Below are 22016 nucleotides of genomic sequence, written 5' to 3'. Positions count from 1 at the left end.
ATTAATCTACTTCTTGAGAAGAGGCCATTAAATCTAAAGACATTGGATAATCAATTGGGTTCCTTCTATACCAATGGGGAGAGATTTGTAGCCATGGCTATCATCATGGTAGAGTAGAAAGAACATGTTTTGGAGCAGAAGGATCAGCGTTCACACACCTGATTTTGCCACTTGACTGGTTGCATGACCTTGAGCAAGTGTCTGAAATTCTGAGTCTGATTTTTTTTTTCAATCCTTAAATTGGCGATGACCAGCTCTAAATTCAAGAATGATTGTATGACATTAAATACCACAAGCCTAGCTCAGTAATCACATGGAGGCCCTTAACTATTGTTAATCCACTTTCCCTAGAAGGGTGTTATAAACTCTACTTCACACGAGAGTTCGTTCAAACACAGCTTGCTGAGTTGCCCCATCCTCTGAGTTTCTGATTCAGTAGGTCTGCGGTGGAACCTGAGAATGTGCATTTCTAGCAAGTTCCCTCAGGTGAAGCTGATGCTGATGCTTCTGGGTCCAGGGATCACACTTTGAGAACCATTGATCTCAAACCAGATAAGGTGTTGTGTAAACATGGAGAAAGAGGTCACTGGGGACACATCTTTATCCATCAATGGCCGTGCCAAGCGCCTGGGTGCCGATCACTAACTTACAAGCAAAGCCAGCTAGGAAAACAGAAGACCAAAGGTGGCCATAATCCTGACCTTCTCATGGACTCAATGTCATGAACTCCGTAAGGTCAGAAGACTCTGAGCTAAGTAAACACTTGCTCAAAAACTCCTTGTGATTACTGTGTTTTCACTTAAAACCTTCAGAAAGTCCTACACAAGGATCTCACATCTCCACTCCTGGAAAACCGGCTGCCTTATAAACAGTCCCTGAAAGTCCCTGAGAGCAACCACACCAGTGCTTATGAGACCCAGCATCACACAGGCTGCTCAACTAAACACCCAGTCTCCCTCAGTCTGACTTCTGCATCTCCCGCACCTCTGTCACTCCACTCCCTCAACTCACACACACACATGCAAGTTTGCAGAATCCGAGGGTCTTTCAGAAATGCAATCAGTGCGATCATTTTTAAAATGCACCAGCAACAGCTCATTTTTACACCTAAACATTTTTCTTAAAGGGAGTGGCAGATTTTGCTTCATGAAAGGAATAAAACAACAAACCCCCAGAAAATACATTAACCCAATTATATGAAGGTGGTATCGACAGTATATTCTCTTTCGTTTCCAGATATGAAAATATATAAAAATGTGATGAACAGGCACTGGCATGTATATCGTTCTACTCTTGTGAAGAAATTTGTAATATATCTCTATTTTGCTGCAGCCGGATTCCACTGAGTCATCAATTTCCACTGTATTATCCAATGTTGGGCTCAGCTGGAATATTAAGCAGCCACCAGATTCTGAACTTTGCATTTCCTCACATTTGGCCCTTCACTGATCAAGCTTTGCTTCTCTGTGATTTTATATATATCAGACCCTGGAATCAACTTTCTTTGTTTTATCATGACCTGGTGTGTAGTGATTCTGATTTATCATTTTTACAACAGTCTCTTCCCTGCGGGCTCCAGGTCGTGATGGTGGCATTGCTACGATTTATGGCGGGGATCATTGACAGAAAATGTATGCTCTTTTTGATTTTCCTTCTTCCCAACACCTGGTTCTTATTTTCCCAACTCTAGCTTCTGCCATTTTAAGCATTATTTGCCGTTTGCTGAAATGTATCGGTTTATTTGGTAGGAACATGTAAGGTAGAGGATGGATTTTTTACAGTTGGCTATGATTTTTCCTCTTATCAACCCAATGTTATTTTGTTTTTGTGGGGGTTTTCTTTTGTTTTGTTTTTTATATTTTCTTATGTTGTTAGGAACCTGAAGTTCGTATTCATCTCTTGCTTGTTTCTCCTTATCTGCCATGACATATTAGTTCTCTCAGAAAGAAAAAGAAAATGCAGTCTGGTTAGGTTCCTCACAGAGATGTGTGAATTCTCTGTGACTTACACTATAGCAAGTCACGTCCCTTTCCAACCTGGATACATTATTTATTACTTCGTGAAGGCTTCTCCCTGCCACCCCACTCCCATCCCAGAACAAGGCTAATTTTTCTTCAGAGCCTAAGAATACTTCAGAATAACTTGGCAAAAAGGAGAGTTTGGAAGCCTGCTAGGAATTCATTTTCCAATATTGAAGATAACTTGAAAAGGTGGGGATGAAATAAACAAAGATGCTCACGCCTGAGAAATGTTTGATTTTGACAACTGATGTTTAGGTCTTCTCTCCAAAGCAAATCACAAATCAATTGAGACTATTTGTCCACCAGAACTTGAAAATACCCAGAGTGCTTTCTCCTTTTTTTGCCTCCCCTAAATGTCCCCCAGCAGAGTGCTGGGCACTGTAAATGCCTTGTCAATATTGATTTCTATTGCCACTTTTAACTAGGGTTTCTTTTGTTAATCTACATACTTTTCCAAAATGTCAGGTAGTTTGGGGTATGATTTAAATGGAGCAAATACTTAATGGTCCCTCCACCTGTCCCTCTACTCATTCCTGAAAAGAGAAGTCAGATTCTCAGATTGTCATCTTAAATTTTAAAATTTTGTGACATAGATCAATCAGACATGCTCAGTAGAGATAGCAAATATGCCACCACCACCCCTTCCAGGGTTAGGTGCTCAGACATTCCAGTCTTCCAGGACAACTCCTATTTATGCCTGTTACATCAGGGTAATTATTAATAGTGGCATTCCTTCATTCTCAAAAGTATCCTATTTTTCCCAGAAGTAAACCTACATATATATGGGCAAATAATTTTTGACAAAGGAGCCAAAAACATACCATGGAAAAAAGAAAACCTCTTCAATAAATGGTGCTGGGAAAATTGGAAAGCGGAATGAAAAAGAATGAAACTAAACTGCTATTTGTCACCATACGCATAAATTAACTCAAAATGGATCAAAGACCTAAATATAAGACCTGAAACAATAACATACATAGAAAAATATAGGTACTAAACTTATGGACCTGGATCTTAGGATTTTACGAATTTGACCTCAAAGGCAGGGGAAGGAAAAACAAAAATTAATGAATGGGACTATATCAAACTAAAAAGCTTCTACACAACAAAAGAAGCCATTAACAAAACAAAAGGCAACCAATCAAATGGGAGAAGAGGGGGTGGGAGATGAGGGTAAGGGGGATCAAATATGTGGTGATGGAAGAACTGACTCTGGATGGTGAACACATAATGTAATTTATAGATGATGTGATACAGAATTGCACACCTGAAATCTATGTAATTTTACTAACAATTGTCACCCCAATAAATATTAAAAAAAAATGGGAGAAGATATTTGCAACCTCCAATAAGGGTTTAATATCCAAAATATATAAAGAACTCATATAACTCAACAAAAAAATAATAAACAATACTAATTAAAAATGGGCAGAAACCCTAAACAGACACTTCTCACAAGAAGACACACACATGGCTAACAGATACATGAAAAGATGCTCAACTTCACCGGCTATTAGGGAAACACAAATCAAAACCACAATGAGATACCACCTCAGACCTGTTAGAATGGCTATTATCAACTAGACAAGTAATAACCAGTGATGAACAGGTTGTGGAGAAAAAGGAACCTTTATTTACTGCTGGTAAGAATGCAAATTGGTACAGCCACTATGGAAAACAATATGGAGGCTCCTCAAAGAACTAAGAAAAGAATTACCATATGATCTAGCAATCTCTCTTCTGGATATCTACCCAAAAATTTGAAAACATTTATTCATAAAGATATATGTGCCCCATGTTTATTGCAGCATTATTCATGGTGGCCAAGGCATGGAAACAATCAAAGTGTCCTTCAGTAGAAGATTGGATAAAGGAGATGTGGTACATGTATACAATGGACTATTACTTGGCCATAAGAAAAGATGAAATACTGCCATTTGCAACAATGTGGATGGATCTTGAAAATATCATGCTAAGCAAAATAAGTCAGATGGGAAAAGTCAAGAACCATATGATTTCATTGACATGGATATAAAACTTTAGGATATAAAACTGAAAGCAACATATGAACAAGACAAACAAAAACTCATAAACACAGACAACAGTATGGTAGTTACCAGAAGGAAAAGAGGGTGGGGGAAAGGTACAAAGTGATAAAGAGGGTCAAATATATGGTGATGGAAGGAGAACTAACTCTGGGTGGTGAACACACATGCAATATATAGATGATGTATTATAGAATTGTACACTTGAAACCTACATAATTTTATTAACCAATGTTATCCCAATAAATTTAATTTAAAAAAAGAGAAAAAAGTATCCTATTTTAGATGACAATTATAAAGTCATACTATCCTGTATTCATCCCTCCCTTCTAGGTTTTAGAAACAAAACCCCTGCTGCGTTTTATTTGACAGGATACTTGGCTCTCCAGCTCAAAACTACATTTCCCAGTTTTCCTTGCAGCCTAGTGCGGCCAATTATTTATATAACAAACAAGAACATAGTGCCAGGCACTGTTCTAGGTACTCTAAAAATTAACACATTTCATCTTCCTCTTTGAGCTAGATGCTATTTCATCATTTCCATTTACAGATGAAGAAACTGAGAGGTCGATTAACTTGTACAAGTAACAGAGCTGGAATGTGAACCCCAACCGTCTGATTCCAGAACCTGTGCTCTTAACCTGCCACCTCCAAGTGTGACCAAGTGCTGGCCAATGGGAAGTGGGAGGAAGTGACATGGGCAACCTCTCCATCTAGTCCTGAAAAAGTATCTCAGTGTCCCCCACTCTTTCTTTCCTGTTTTCCTCAGGCAGGAATGGGAACTTGGTGCCGGTGACCATGCAGAGACAATCCTCCAGGAGCTGGAGGAGCCACCACAAGTTAGAGGGGTGTGATCTTTGGCCAAGCTCACAGAGCAGAGCACCTTCCCACCCTCAACTACCTCAGGATGGTGTGTGTGAGTGGAATAACCTAGCTCATCTGAGCCTGTACTCTAACTAGTACTCATCCACATCCTCACCTCACAAACTCCCACTTTCTGCAGATGTCCAGAAGGTATGTGAATATTCCACTCCAGTATCAACATGAAGCCTCTTGACCAGATCCAAACATTTCCTCCAAATGGCCCCAAGATTCCTATCTATTCTGATGGATGCTCCCATGCCATTATCAAGAAGGATCTCATTCCAGTTCCATATTCAATTCTTGGTTTATAGAAAATTTCCATGGGAGGTAGACATGAAAGAGGCTGTAGCTAGAGCGATGCAGCCTCAGTCCTTACTTTCAAGCATCCAGGTGCCATCGTAGCCACAGCCGTCCGAATTCCTGAGCAAAGGACTCACCGTAAAGGCATAAGACAGCATCCTCTGCGCCATGCTGTCCCCCTCCTCAATAGCATGAACCATCTAACATACATTCATTCCCCATCGATATTATAATTTCCCTGGGGGAGGGACTGTGTCTGCGTCGGTCATTGCTTTATCCCCAGCTCCCAACAGAGCCCCATAGGTAGTAGGTACTCAGTAAGTATTCACCTAATAAATGAACGGAGACAGAACAAACTTTGAACAGCTGTAGCTATGTGACCTTGGGTAAGTTACTTAACCTCTCTGGGTCCCATGACAATAGTATTTAATAGGATTATTGTGAGAATTAAAAGAGAGACTACCTGTCAAACAGAGACTACCCCTCAGGATATGGGATTGACCCAATATAATAATAAGAGTAAGAAGGAGCATAATGCTCATTGCCTGCAGGCCCTGTGCTATGTACCAGTATTTTATTTAATAATGGCCTATGCATTCAGAACTACCCACCTTCTGGTACCACAACAGGAGCCCTGGTGCAGCCATCAGACATCTCTTGCTGTGTACCTCTGTCTGTGTACCTAGGGATATGCAACCTCAGTCCTTACGCTCAAGTTTCTAGGTGCCATTGGGGCTTAAGCCCCATCCTAACAGTTTTTGTTGATGAAAGGATTTTTGCTAAGTGAAGTTTCCCGTCATAGAACCTGTCAATATGCTATTATTGACAGATGTAAGCTAGTCTTTTACATGTCTGGACAATGTTGAGCTTCATCCCCTTAACCTTGGTTGAAATATAGAGTGCTGGAAAACAGGCCAAAAATGGGTATCTTAGCTATATTGATGAACATTTAGTAGAACAAAAAAAAAAACAGTACACAAGGACTTTCCAAATTCAAACCCTGTCACAAATGCTTTTTTTTTTTTAACATTGAAAACAAAATCAAAAATAAAACATGAGTGCAAAGATGCCCTAGGTGTGGCTGACAGGACTGTAATATAAGATTTAAGGACATAGTAGTTGTTACCTATTTTCATCAGTTTTGTGGTTCTAGAACATGTTGCCTCAAACTCTGTATATATATATATATATATATATATATATATATATATATATATATATATGTGTCTCTTACCAGAGGTTCTTAACTGTAGCTGCACATTTGTATTATCTGGGGTGTTTTAAATAACGCCTGAAGCCCTACCCTTAGAAATTCGGATTTAATTGTTCTGAGGTGGGGTATAGGCATCAGTACTGGTTTAAAAGCCTCCCCCCTCCCCAGGCACCCCTTTGTGCAACCAGGGCTAGAAACCACCATTCCAGACAATTCCCCACCGAAATTCAGTAACTCTGTCCTCTGAGACTCAGAGTCGTAACTGCCTCTGGCTGAATATAACTGCAGATTAATCTCTTACCGCCAAATTCGTTTCTCATTTATTCTAATTGCGGTATTCAGTCCTTGCCTAATTATTCACTTAATCCTTCTGATTCTGTTCAATGTGTAATTTTTTTATGACAACCCAAAATTCTCTCAACACTCTGACACATTAGCTCATTGAATAATCCCTTAAAACATCACGCCAGCCTTTTTTGGCTCATAAATAGTAGATCAGGGAAACAGGATTCATTTCTCGCTTATTCCACTGAATGTACATCAATATAATAAGATGCCCATTTTTTGTCCTGTTTTCTAGCACTCTGTATTAAACCAGGGTTAAGAGGATGAGGTTCGAAACTGTCCAGACCTGGAATAGGCTAGCTTTCATCTGTCAATAATAGCATATTGACAGGGTCTATGAGAGGGAAAACTCATTTAGCAAAAACTCTTTTGTCAACAAAAACTACTTATGAGATAAGAGAGCCTCAGGTTGCATCTACTTATCTTCCAGATTTCATCAGTTCAGGTCTGTGTATAATCAGAGGACAAGTATATGGAGGGTCGATGTGAGGCAAAGATGTTTGCTTTTGACTATTCTAAAATATCTATCCAGTAGATGACGAAATGCAAAGGGAAATTCCCTATTAAGGCATTTCTAACATTAGTGCCAAGGTTAGAGGTCTAGGCAGGGTTCCCCAGCATTCTGAAGACCGAAATTAAAAGTGCAAGCACATTTGTTTAATGTGTTCTGGACTCATACAATTATCCCAGAGAGTGGCCCATGAGGAAATAACTGTCCTCTGGTTAGGGTCAAGTTCGAGCAAGTGTTTTACATCCTTGGTATTGAGTTCTCCAGAAATATTTGCATGACCTGTCCTGCACATTATAAGGAGCCAAAAGTTAGAAAATCTAGTGGAGAGAGTACGGGCATTGAAGCTACAAATGTCTGGGTTAGAATCCTTTTCACTAGTTGTGGGACCTTGAGTGTTAGCAGCAACTTCTCAGAGCCTCAGTTTCCCCACCTATAAAATGGGGATAACAGCAACAATAATAGCTTACTCTTAGGATTGTGAAATTTAAAATTAATCTTAGCAATAACAAATGTAAGGCATATAGTGCCTGCATATTGTGGTCACTCAAATTTGTAATTTCTGCTTCTACTCCTTTAGTCATCATCCTATAGATAATTTCTAGTTTGTTTGATGCTAAAATTGGAAAGAGCTGAGGGCTTTAAGCATAAGAATAGGCAAGCATACAATCTCTGAAAGATCAATTAGAGGTGGTTATTATTAAGTGTCATGAACCTGGGTGTGGGTTTTTCCCTTTGAAAATTGTCCTGATACCTTTATGGAAAAAAGATAGATAGATAGATAGATAGATAGATAGATAGATAGATAGATAGATAGATAGATTTATTTCTCCTACGCCCAGAACTTTAGCTCAACTCATTTTTTGGAAGGAGGTCTCACTACCTAGCTTGGTATCAGACGTGGCTTTGTTCCAGAGTATAATAAGGTTTAGCTTCAGTCTGCTTATACAATTCAGCAGTTGTTCTAAATGCTTCTATCAAGGAGAGCCATGGCAGAGTCTAAGAAAAGTCCTAGAAGAAGGAACAAGTTGACTACCCCTCAGGTTATTAGCGGATGAGAGGCCTTTGATGATCTTAACAAGCATATCAAAAGAAAAAAAAAATAGAGATATTTAATAAAAACAAACAACTTCAAACCTAGTAACTCTTATACCAGATATGGTACTAATCCTAAAATCAAAGATAAGTCCAGTTCTAGCAAGTCCTGATCTGGATTTCACTAGAGAGGGTTGAGATTTGTCCTACCAAGCCAGGAAATTGCAGTCTCGCTTTTCTTCCGAAATTCTAGAACAACAACCAGAACAAGGAAAGAGTATATGATGGCTAAACTAGGACTCCTGTTGTGGTACCAGAAGGTAGCTCTGAACACAGGGGCCATTATTAAATAAAATAATAGTGCATAGAACATTAAAAAAAAAACTACCCAAGGAATTTTTTAGAGATGAAATTCTATATATCATATCAGAATGATGAGCAAATAACTGCTGGTGAGTGCAGTGACACTAATTAATTGGTGGTACTAAAAATTTAATTGCTATTTCCTCTTGCTACCCCACCAAAAGAGTCTTGTTCAGTTTGGCCAAAGCATGAGAAGAACAAAGTTCCTATTAAAATGGATCTTATATTTGAGAATGAGAGAAGAGTAGCTACAGCCATTCCTTTGAAACAAGTATGTTCTATAAATGTATTCACACCATGGAGAAAACTCAAGTCTGATAAATTAGACATTTATTTCATAATTTGCATTTTTATTAAAGGAAATATTTTACAGACTCACAAAAACCACAGAACTGGAGGACATCTTTAAGAACCATTTCATTTATTCCTTTACACCCACTTCATTTATTCTATATATTCCCCTATATGTAGAGTCAAAAGTTATACGCAGATTTTCGACTGCGTAGAGATTGGTGCCCCTAAGCTCCATATTGTTCAAGGGTCAATGTATATACATAAAACCATACAGGAAAGAAATGGAGGATAGCTCTCCATTCTTTAAATATATTAATAGATGAATTTTAAAAACCTTGCTCAAACCAAGGCCCCATGGCATACTTGTTGAGCAAATCTGAACTCAAATCGACGCAAATTCTGATTATGCTATTCTCTTCTTAGGTGCCTGTGATTCCTTTGCCTGTACATCTTTAAAAGATTTCCTGACAATATATATTTCAGCCCAATATATTTCAGCCCTTCCCCATAGGAGCTCAATTTCTAAAATTCCCATTGAACTGCTAGTCAAGCTCTACAAATTCTCTGCGTGTGCCTTATGTCTTAGAGCCCCCTCTGAGCTCCGGATCGACTGCCTCTTAGCTGTCTCTTCCTGAGCATCAAATTCCCACCAGGCTGGTCCTCTTCAATGATGTTTCGTATTCCTAAATGGCACCACCATTGACCCATCTGTACTAGCCAGGAAATCAACTCCAGCTCCCCTTCTCCCTTATTCTATAACCAAACACTCACCAAGATTTTATCCTCTACAAATGTTGTGAATTCATCCATTTCTCTCTATTTCCATTATCCTCAGCCCCAACAGCCATCCATTCTTTTCTGGATACTGTAAAAGCCCCTAACTGGTCTCTTCCCCACATCCATTCTCTATGCAGCAGCCGGAGCAAACTTTTTAAAACATATCAGATCATCGCATTTTCCTGCATAAAACTCATTTCATGACTGACTCCTCGGGGTTCTCAGAATAAAGACCTATGTCCTTAGAGTAAGGCCTTCGAGGTCCTACATACCCAGCCCCTTCTGCCCCGACCAAGTCTCATCAGTCACATACTGAGCTGCTGTCCCTCTCACCTTCAGCTTCTTCTTCACTCTTCATCTTCCTTCCTACATTAGAGCTTCATACATACTGTTCCCTCTGCCAGGAATGCTCTCCATCCCCTCCATCCTTCAGAGTTCACCTTCCTCACCTCCCAGACTGTTTCTGCTCTCTCTGTTATACTCTCACACAGCGCTCGTCGTGCATTTCTCATACCAGAACTCGTAACATGCTTACAATTTCTCGACCAATTGCATTGTTAATTATTTCATATCGAGAGACCATATCCACCTCGTTCAGTACTCTATCTCCAGTGCTTTGCACCAAGTGACTTGCACATAGTAGGCATTTTATGTTCCAATAACATTCTGGTAAATGGTTGACTTCTCCCTTTATAAATTAGCTTCTCCCCTCCATTCATTTCCTCCTCTCCCTTCACTGCCAAATTTCTTTAAAGACTGGTCTATAATATCTGCCCCAGCTCCACCTCATGCATTTGTCAACCCACTAAAATTCAGAGTCCTTCACTACCACTCCAACAAAATTGTTAATGCCAAAGTTCTCCAGCAAGAGATGATGATCTTATGGGCTTTTTCTAGATTTGTTCATACTAAAAATTTCTGTGACATTTGACACAGTGGACAATTCCTTCCTCTTTCCTTTATGCAAAACAAAATGTAACAAGTAGCTACTTTGCTCCTGGCCCTGTGGTTAGAACAGGGTCTGTTTTCTCATTGAACCAGTGAAACCAATAATCACAAATATGCATCTATAGCTTTATACATGCTATAAATTAAAAACAAAGAGCTAGAAAAGGCCGGGACTCTGAAATTGCCCTCCTATTTTCCTCTGATTGTATACTTCTGCTTCCACGGTTGAATTTTCCTCAGCATGTCCCATAAATATTTGCATGCCAGGATTCCGTCCCTTATCACGCTGCTCTTCTCATGTACACTCTCTCTTCCTGTGCTCGTGGCCAAAGACTTTCACATCTTTATCTTCAGGCTGAATTTTCCAACTGCCTCTTGGATATCTCTTGCATGTTCCATAGGCACCCCAAATGGTGCATTCCAAACCAAATTAAATGTTTCTCCCAGTATTTTTGCTGTTGTCTCTCTCACCAGTCACATGAACTGGAACATAAACACCCCTGGGATTTTTCTCTCCCTTCCCCTCACCCCCACAGCAATCAGGGAGTTGTTGCAATTCTGCGTACTAAACATCTTGTAATTTGACCAGTTCTCCTGTTCAGACACTCATTATCTCTCCCCTGCATTACTGCTGCAGGCACCCCCCCACCCCTGCCTCTAATCTCCCTCTATTCTGATCATTTGCTTTGCTGCCACCCACATTTAATGTGGCCATGGCATTGCCCTGCTTAAAAGTCTCCAGTGCCTTTAAGATATAGTCCACATTCATTAGCTTCACAATCAGATCCTTCCTACTTCTCCTGTCTCATTCTTTTTTCATTTATTCATTCTACAAATATTCATTGAGCAACTAAGTAGTATGCAGCAGGCACTATTTTAGGCACTGGAGATAAAACAGAAAACACTGCTATGTCTTCATCAAGGCTGCATATTCGAGTGTTGCAATACACATTACACACACACACACACACACACAAAGACACACACACACACACACACACACACACACACACACACACACACACACACACACACACACACACACACCCTGGCCTCCAGCAACTTGAAATCTCTCATTTTCTACGTGACCCATGTTCTTTCAGGCTTTCATATAATACCTCCGCTGGCTGAAAGACTGTTCCTTCCTCTCAGACATACTTGTACTCCCTATAGACTCAACACTCAAATTTAACCTCCATGAAGACTGCAGGAATTCCTCAGGCAGACTTAGACAAACTCTCTTCTCTACACGTCAAACCAGTTTGAACACATCTCTTTTCACATGTACGTTCTTTTTACGTATCTGTCTCTATACCAAACTGTGAGTCCTTGGAGAGTAAAGTGCCATCTTCTTCCGTGCACATCCTCAACAAATTTGTTTACTAATTATGTGAATTGAAAAGTAAATGAACAAATATGTTCCATTATGACTTTTAGCGAAGCAGTTCACAAACTGTACCGTGCATTAGAATTCATTGGGAATCTTGTTAAAATGCAGATTCTGGTTCATAGGTCTGGGATAGGACCTGAAAATATACATTTCTAACACATACCAAGGAGAGGCTGATGCAGCCAGCCTAAGGACCACACTTTGAAGAGCAAGGCTTTAGAACTTAGTTATCACAAAAGACAGAAAGTAAGGTTGGTTAAGAACTATTCTTGTGGAAATGAAACAGACAAACAAAAAACAGTTCTGCTTCACATCTGTCTATCAAATCTGCATGACATCTTGACAGCCACTAGTTTCCTGAAATGCTGGAGAGAGAATGTTGTAAGCTCTCCCAAGTTGGACAGTCTACTCTCTCCAGGTCCTCTGGGAAGCCCTAACTGAGCTGGTTCACTGGCTTCTGCTTGTTGCAAATGCCCAATGCCTATCTTTGTTTCCAACTCTGCAGATGGCTCAAATGTGTTCCCTTGTCTTCTCTAGCAGGGACACAGGTCCCCAAACTTCTCTGCCAAGAGTCGGTGGTACAGAACAGCTCAGTTCCTCTTACACTCTCCCTGTTCTAAGGCAACAGCCCTGGCTGCCATTCAGGCCATCGCTTTTCAAGCCACCCTGCCTCATGGACAGAAGCGTTGGCACTTGCTCACTGCTCTGCCTGTCCAGCACAGAGCACACCTCTCCGAGGCCCAGCACCCTCTACCTTCCGACAGCTGCCTGCAATCTCACAGGAGCAACCTGAAAGGTGGTCCCAGTTTTCGTTAAAAATGTTTCTACTGTCAGAATTTTGAGATGCTAGCTGGGCATTTATAGGTTGTTTTAAGGCTGTTTGAAGCCAAACCTATGATAGTTACATAGATATATGGGTCTGTGTAAAGCATGGTGTGGTTCTTTACAAAAAGTGCAGTATAAATATTCTTGTATCACTAGAAGGATTATATAAAAGATGCTAAAACGTATTTCAACCAAGCAGTGGTATAGATGGCCACAGACTATAATGTATCCATTGTCAAGAAATCCCCACCAGAGACCTCTGAAATCTTACGTTGATTGAGATGTGCTGGACTTGAAACACATTGAAAATTTTCCAAATGGTAAAATATTAAATACACTCTTTTTAAAAAATATTTACCAGTTAAACACTAAAATACTGTAACTGGCTGAACTTTCACAGCAGTTTTTGTTCTAATTTTCCCAAAGCAGCCAGAAAGAGATTGTTTTCTTTTAATGCTTTGTTTGGTCTTTTAGGGAAAAAACAACCAACTTATTTTGCACATACTACTCCCCCGTCTGCCTATGCAATAACATCATAATGGCAGAATAATCACTGTAAACAATGCCTTGGGGATTTAGTTGGCTACAACACCGGGCTCTAGGAGCCAATTTCAGTGGTTTTCTTAACTACATCATTGCATTTTTGTCTGCAGTGGATAAGAAGAGTCTCCTTTTAAAGCAGGTTGATGGAAAGTGCTAATTGTTGACACATTAGCTAATTGTTATGATTAGCCCCTGACTTTTTTTTTTTCATTCTAAAAGTCAAGATCTCAACTGTGAAGTATGAAGATGCTTTATTATAACAATGTTATGAAAACATTCAAACAATGGGAGGCTAATCTTCGGAAGCATTCAATCCGGTGGACACTAGACAGCCATGCCTTTCAAGAACAGACAATCATCGGGGGAAAAAATCCTAACTGCAGCGTCCACCCAATATTTCAGACATAAGGGTTCTGGGTTATCATCAATGATCTGTTTTTACAAAATCACCATGTCTTTGGAAAGTTGAAGTAACTCCAAACCAAATAAACCGGGCGCGGGCCATAATGGTCTACTGACAATTGAGGCAACTTGGAAATTTGTGATACTGTGAACCTGTAAGGTACCACACTTAGATGTCCCTCTGTTTTCTAAAAATCAACTTTTGGTGTTTGAAATTGGGGTCACTCCCAGCTCTAGTTCAACTTGGGAAAACAACTAGGTGTGAATACTGAAGTGTGAGTGTTCTTTAACATTTAGAGGGAAGGAGGGAGAGGAAATCAAGTAGAGAGAGAAAGTAGCAAGAACCCAAATTGCAGGGTTCAATTCTTGGCTCTGGCCACTGAGGGAATCATCATTCTGTGCCTCGTCCAGCTGAATTGTAAATGCAAGCAAATATTTACTGTTTTCCATAGGATTAACCTGGCTTCATATAAAAATATTATTTGACTGAATTTTAATTTTAAAAAATTCAGACAAATTGAAATCAATAAATGATTCTATTACAAAGAAATGTATTCATTTTATATTTTAACAAATGGAGAAAATACAATCTTCTTAAATTATTCTTGTGGATAATCTTCACTAAATATAATAACAAATTAAATTTTACAACCCATCCATTAGTCAATATATTTACATTTACTTCCTATGGTGATATTTATTTTAAACTTTAAGTAGTTTAATCCTTAAGAAAGAAAAAGATATCAGTTTTAAACAAGCCACACTATATTGTTTGTACGTGGTTTGACTATTTTGAGTGACTTAGCAGGTTACTAACTAGTTAATTCCATTCGAGTGTGCAAGATTAAATGTGATAATAACTTAATGTGGCTAAAGCGGGTGCTTGGCACATAGTAAGCACCTAATAAATGTTAGCTGCCATCATCATCCTCATCAAAATGATGAGTAACACGTCAAATAGTCAGACTTGCATTTATAGAAAATTATATAGATGTGCCCTGTTTAAGCAAAGATGTGATACAGCATTGTACATGAAAGAAAGTGTTATGAGTAGCAGTTACTATATTTTTTTTTGTAGTATATGACAAGTCAACACTTTACTGACATCTATTCCATAGTAGGCACTCAGCTACATGGCTTAGGATAGGGCTCTGTCTACATACACAAACTGAGCTGAAATTTAAAAAGAAGAAAAAAGAAAAAAACTCTGGTAGTCTAGCAATCTCTCCTCAATTTAAATGTCCCAAGGGTAGAATCTTTAGCTCCTACAAGAAAATAAGGTTAGAAAAACAAGAGGTAAAAAGGAAACATTGGAAAAAACATATATATAAGCACTTATAAGGGTTTGCCTTTACTAAACAAAAAAATTATGATTAAAAAAACAAGATAACAACATCAACAAAATCTTTCTACCCTAAATTTGTAATAATTAAATGAATAATAATTTCTTTCTCCCTTGTTCAAAACTTTTCAATCTCTTTCTTCTCCACAGTGTTAACCAGATATCAAAAAATTCATTTTGCATTGTTGCAAAGATCAGAAGAAGAAATTTTTTTCTTATTCTGATCCTCCCTCTAACATGAGTGCCATCTGGCTGAGACTCAGTGTTGACTCCCAATTCTGTGCCAGAGACACAGTTTGAAACACCTCCTTCCCTCTTCCCTCCCCGTCCACATTCCCTCACGCCCCCATCAGCTTCATCTCACCAGGGATTTCTTCACAACCCCACCACCTCCAGCTCTGCAAACCACTTAATGCCTGGTTTCCTTTCCAGATCTCCTATTTTCCTTTTTAACATAATCCTAATAGGAATTATTTGAGTTTTATATGTATATATATGGACATCAAAATTCTCCCTATAGTGAAAATGTGTTCAAAAGTAAAGCTTCCTATACAGGAAACTCAAAGTTGAGGAGGGATTACAGTGCGTGAATTAAGGGAAGGTATTATTTTAAAGAAAAATGCATTATGGCATTGAGCCAATAATTTAGTTTCTAGTTGAATTCAACTTGTTTTTCTATCAAAATATAGATTTGTACTAACTTCTACATATATTATTGCTGTAACGCTCTTATTTCTAATTCTTTTAAAACTTTACTTATAAGAACCTAACTATATCTCACTATATATATTCTTCTGCATTTTTGGCAATTCCCATCGATCCATCAATTTCCCTTAAGTAAGAATTACACATAAATAATATCCCTGAATATTTTAACATATTACTTGAAAAGTATTGGTGACTTTACAACATGACTATAAAGTACACAATTTTCTGCAAATGTTCAAGTATATACGAGGTAAAAGGGGTCGTTTAAAAACACATATTATCAGTGGAACGAGAGAAAATCTCAAATCACCTATAGCAAACTCCCTCATCTAACATGTGAGGAAAGTAAAACTTGAAGTAGTGAAGTGACTTTTGCAATGTACACATCAGAAGGCGGCAGGCCCATAGAGCTTGTACATGCTATGCATTTTAAGGGAAGAATTATGACACATGGCATTGCCCACCTCAAGATGCAGCTCTCCTGATGGTGTGTTGGACTGTATCCAAACCACCCAAGACACAAGACAAAATACTACAAACTGGCTATTAGGTATTCTCTTCCACCAACTCTGAATCAAACAAAGAAAAATGATACAATCCAATCCAGGTTTATGGTCAAAGGATTTGTAATAGGTTTCTGGTATGTCCTCTCTCCACATCTTAAGAGGGTTCCTGGAGCTATCAGGTATGTGTCAGAGCCATCACAAGAACGTGAATTCTACTATTTCAGTTATGACATATAAGTCACATTTCAAGTTGTTCCACAACAATGTAAATTCTTTATAAAGACAGAAAAATAAAAGTAATCTTCACCCTGTTAAAGCGCATGTATTCTCAAAGATGGTCATGAATTGTATACGTGTGTGTCCAAATAGTGGTCATGTTCTAGTAAGAAGAAGCATGGGCTTTGGAGGCAAACTAATCTGGGCTCAAGTCCTGACTCTGCCACTCTCTGACTTTGAGAAGCTGTTTAACAACCCTGAATCTGTTTCCTCATTGTAGTTGGTTGAGTAGTGTTCCCCCAAGAAGATATGTCCAAGTCCTAACCTCTGGTACCTGTGAACATGATCTTATTTGGAAATAGGATCTTTGCAGATGTAATTAAATGAAGGTCCTCAAAATAAGACCATCCCCAATTTAGGGTGGGCCCTAAATCAAATGACTGGTGTCCTTATAAGAGAAAGGAGAGGCAGATTTGAGACCCAGAGACCCAGAGGGGAAAGCCCAGAGGGGACAACAGAGGCTGACATTGGAGTAATGCAGCCCCAAGCCAAGGGGCACCAAGTTTGCCTGCAGCCAACAGACAAGCATAGAACAGACGATCCCTCACCGCCTCCCGAGGGAACCAGCCCCCTAAACACCTTGATTTTGACCTACAGAACTGTGAGACAATATGTTTGCGCTGTTTGAAGCCACCAAGTTTGTGGTCATTTGTTATGGCAGCCCTGGGAAACCTCAGGGTTGCTGTGAAGATCAAGTGAGATATCAGAAGGCAGCTAGCACAGTGCCCGCTCAATAAAAGCTTTATTCCCCCTTCTCCTTCTGGGCAGTGAGAATGGGGTATGAGGTAGATTTTTTTCCTGCTGAGGTTTCAACCCAGCTACTGATCATTCTTATAGGTCTGCAGCTCCAGGCGGCCATCTCTTGGGTCTCCCACCTCATTCCTCCAGCTGGGAAGAGCCAGGGCCTCTCTCTGATGACATGTCCGTGCCAGCCTGTTTGGTGTAGGCCTTTCTTCCTATCTGCCTCACTGCCTGTCTCTGCCTCCTGGTAGAACTCTGCCCTTGCCTTCTAAGCTGCTGATAGAGAGGGCTGAGGTGGGCAGCAGGACACTGGGTCTTGTAGCCCCAGCTCATAGCACTGTTTTCTGGATGACCACAATGGTCCCTTCTTGGCCTAATCCAAAAGATCCCACACACTCAGCATCCTTTTCCATTTGGGCTTTTTTACTTTTCATTTACTATTTTCTTTGAGAAGTCAATACTGACATATTAAAGCATTTCTAACCCAATTTTATTATCTTCTTTTAAAGAACTGAAGTTGTATCATCTATTTTTAATTCCTTTTTTTTCTTTTTATTTCATCTAGAAGATGCATAATCTAATGTAAAGAAAAATAAGGAACCAGACCTCAGTTACTACCCTTGGTTACTACCAACTAATGATGTGTCTACCCAGCAAAGGAAGTCACAAAAACAAACAAACCAAAACAAACGGGAAAAATCTTTTTAAATTCTGTGAAATTGATTTTGTGACTTGAACGCCCAATTTGAAGTCATTTCTTTTTAGAATTCGACCTTTTTCTCTATAATTAATCAAATAAGAGCTTGTGTACAAATAGACACAGCCAGATTGCATAGCAGGGATCTACTTTCCTCCCATTCCTCTAAGCTCCTTCTAAGAAAAGTAAAGAAAAGCAGCAGAGATATAAATATTTATGTATATGTATAAATGTATATCATTTATCATGTATACCACATATATGTTGTATATTTGTGTTTCATATATATTAGGTTGGTGCAAAAGTCATTGCAGTTTAAAAGGTTAAAAGTAATTGCAAAAACTGCAATTACTTTTGCAGCAACCTAATAGTATGTATATTTCATATATATACGCTTATTTAATTTATTGGGATGCAATAAATAGATAAGACAGAGGCAAAGCATTTTTAGTTTCTTGGAATATACAAGCTCTAAAACTTCAGGTGGTGTTAAAAGTTTAATTCTCCCCCTTGCAGAAAGGAATAAACCCCCTCCACCCTCTTCCTTGTTTGCCTTGTTTCTGGTAGATCGTCTGATAACTTGAGAGCCATACTATAGCTATAGGAAAGGGAAAGGAGAGAAGTATCCCCTTCGAATGCAGACATGTAGATGGGAGAGGAGACAAGGTTTATGTTCCTGTTTGCTGGAGCACTGTCTCTAGCATGAATATAGGCCACCTTCAGCATTCACACCAAAAGGACAGGGAAAGAGGGGGGAGCAATTATTAATTAGACACTATTCTAGTCCATGCTCTATGGGATAAAGGTGCTATGGAATACATGTGTTACAGCACTGGATCTTCACAATGATTATAAGAGATCGCTGTTATTATCTCTACTTTACAAACGTGGTAATTGAGACTTAGAAAGCTTAAATAATATGGGTCAGCCATCATTAGGTGATAAATAAAACGGACACCTGCCTCCTTACGACATCCTCTCCTACCTGGACAGGTACTCTAGGAATAAAGATTCAGAAGCAACTGAGGACACTGGACATGATTGTTCATATTTAGGTGGCCAAACAGCCTTAAAGAGAGATCGCTTCGTTGTAAGTACAGGAAAAAAGCTTCCCAAGCTTAAATCTGATTATGACACAATTTAATTCCACTGAAACGTATCCTGATATCAAAAGACAAGATTTGCATACTCCAGTTCTGAAAGCTTTGAAACCCTAGTCATAAAGCAGCAGGTGTGGGCTCCATTACATCGTCCTGGAGGATGACCACACTGCCCGAGTGCCACAGCTCGCCCAGGATTTGCCATATAGCCTCTATTCTTTATCTGCTTCAGATCTATCTAGTGGGGGAAGGGAAGACACAAAATAGACTACATGTCATTGTTCAGGTAAGGAAAGCCTAGAAGCTTTCCAGCATGGTTTTGCTGAACTAAATGCACTCGTGAGAGTCAATTAACAGGTTCTATGCTGGTACCTGAGCCCTCTTCGGTTTATTAATCCAACCGATGGTTATTTACTGAGGAAGCCCTCTTGTTGGAGCACTGCCCTGAAGCAGATTCAAAACTAGTGTAAGAAAAAGCTTTTCCCTCTAGAGAGCTTGCAGTCTAGTGGGCAGACAGGCCAGTCCTTTAGAAAACTATTACAATTTAACTCTCACCATTCTGACAATAACTGTGTCAGGAGAGAAGAGAAATCTGTGTAGGCTGGAGAGATTTGAGGAAAGAGGAGGGAGGGGCTGGCTTGAGGTGGATCTTAAAGGTTGAGGAAGGGGATTTGGGTAGCGAGAGAGGTAGGAAGGAGGAGGACAACTGGTGTTGAAGACAGGGCATAAAATTAGTATCGTGTATGCAGTGGGCAGAGAAGGAAATATCAAACAAAAGCAGTAAATTCACAAAACTGATGCTACTGGGTTTTTTCCAGGTCAAGATGCCCTGCTTACATCCTGTACTTAACTCACCTCCACCTTAACAAGCTCCTGAGAAGAAAATCTCTGACATGCAGCCGTTCAAGTCTCACTTTACCGTCCACAAATATATTTGCCTACTTTGCACAGCTGTTTATACGGAGGATAAACAACATTTTGCTTCAAGATGAAATGTAATTTTCATCCATTTCAGTGAATAAGTAAAACAGTGGTTGAAAGCTTATGAATATTAGACCTCTAGTGAAGGAACAGAACGGGGCTGCCCCAAAACAGGAACCTCGAGATGGGTTCTGGTAAATTTCTGTGCTCCACTTACGAAAGTGTCATCTGCTTAAGAAATAGACATTTCAGTAAGCAATAACTGAACAAAATTCTTGGAAGCTTGCTTCTTAAACCAGAGATCTGTGGATACAATTATACATACAATTCGCCACAGCTCACAAAATTTTATGACTACATAGACTCGAAGCAAAACAAGGGGGTAATTCTGTGAAAATGAAAGTTTCCACCAGATTCTTGGCATGAAAAACAAATGTAGTCTCTATAAATGAGAGATAGATTTCTTTTTCTTTCTAAATTATGTCTCTGATGGGGTAGAAGGCCACTGTCAGTCATGGAACTACTTGTCAACTGGTTACACCCAAATCACACACTGTGAGACTCTTGGTCCTCCATGCCTTGGCTTCCTATCCGGTGTCTATCGCATCGTGTTCCATCCTGCCGTTTGGTCTTGACACATCTAGTACCCCAGTAAAAGTCCTCTCTAAAAGTTTAATAGTGGTGGCCAAAAGAGAAAAAAAATGATAGAAGAGGAAAACAACCACCTGTACTTTTAAAAGGGAGGGAGGGGTTAACTTTGAAATGCCAAAATTTTCAGTCACCTCCTCAAAATCAGAAACTGTCTCCTTTCTCTTGGTTTATACAGTGTCCACCAAGTAGCTGAGACACACAGGCTCTCAAATATTTATGAACAATTGTAAGTCTTTATAATGAATATGGAGTCGAAATGATTTTTCATTCTCTTTCAACTAAATGAGATTGAATTAATCATCAAATATTGTACCTTAAATACTAAGGAATAGTAGAGCTACTTTGTAAAATAGTTTGGCGGTTTTCCAAAAAGTTAAACTTGGAGTTACCATATGACCCAACGATTCCACTCCTAGGTACACAGCCAAGACAATTGAAACCATATGCCCACAAAAAAAGTCATACACAAATGTTCATAGCAGCATTATTTACAATAGCCAAAAATGGAAATAACCTAAATGCCCCGCAACTGATGAGTAGATAAACAAAGCGTAGTATCCCCACGCAATGGAAAATTATTCAGTCAGAAAAAGGAATGAAGTATTGATACGTGCCACAATACGGATGAACTTTAAAATCATTACGCTAAGTAAAAGAAGCTAGACCTACATACTGTATGATTCTACATACTCTATGGCCAAAAGGCCACATATTGTATGATTTCATTTATCTGAAGTGTGTAGGATAGGCAAATTCATAAAGACAGAAACTGGTTGCCAGGAGCTGGAGGGAGGGAGGACGGGAAGGGACTGCTAATGGCTATGGGGTTTCTTTTTATGAGATGAAAACGTTCTGGAACCAGATAATGGTGGTGGCGGTACAACTTTGTGAATATACAGCAAACCACTGAGTTGTATACTTTAAAAGGGTGAATTTTATGATATGTCAATTATAGCTCAATAAAAAAGTATTTGGGAAACCTTGTGGTGAAGAAACTATAGTTAGGGTTTACGTTGAGTTCTTTAGGTGTGATAAAAACTACTAATATCCCATGTATTTTTTCTTTTTCAATAAATATTAGAAAACTTCTTCACATACATACAAAAGAAACCTGAAAGTTCTTTAAACATTTATTATAGTATATAATTAATGACATTAAAATAGCAATAATAATAATAACTAACATCTAATGAATGCTTAC

At 39.1% G+C, this 22016-nt stretch overlaps 1 protein-coding gene across 2 annotated transcripts in view; it reads right to left on the bottom strand.

The window, feature by feature from the left end:
* The window catches only part of MECOM (MDS1 and EVI1 complex locus), a 539102-nt gene that overhangs the window by 415418 nt on the left and 101668 nt on the right, over positions 1–22016 (bottom strand). The window lies entirely within an intron of this gene.

Source organism: Rhinolophus ferrumequinum, chromosome 2, assembly GCF_004115265.2.
Source record: "Rhinolophus ferrumequinum isolate MPI-CBG mRhiFer1 chromosome 2, mRhiFer1_v1.p, whole genome shotgun sequence".
Lineage (NCBI taxonomy): Eukaryota > Metazoa > Chordata > Mammalia > Chiroptera > Rhinolophidae > Rhinolophus > Rhinolophus ferrumequinum.
Note: the sequence above shows the minus strand (reverse complement) of the source record. Positions and strands in the feature narration are given on the sequence as shown.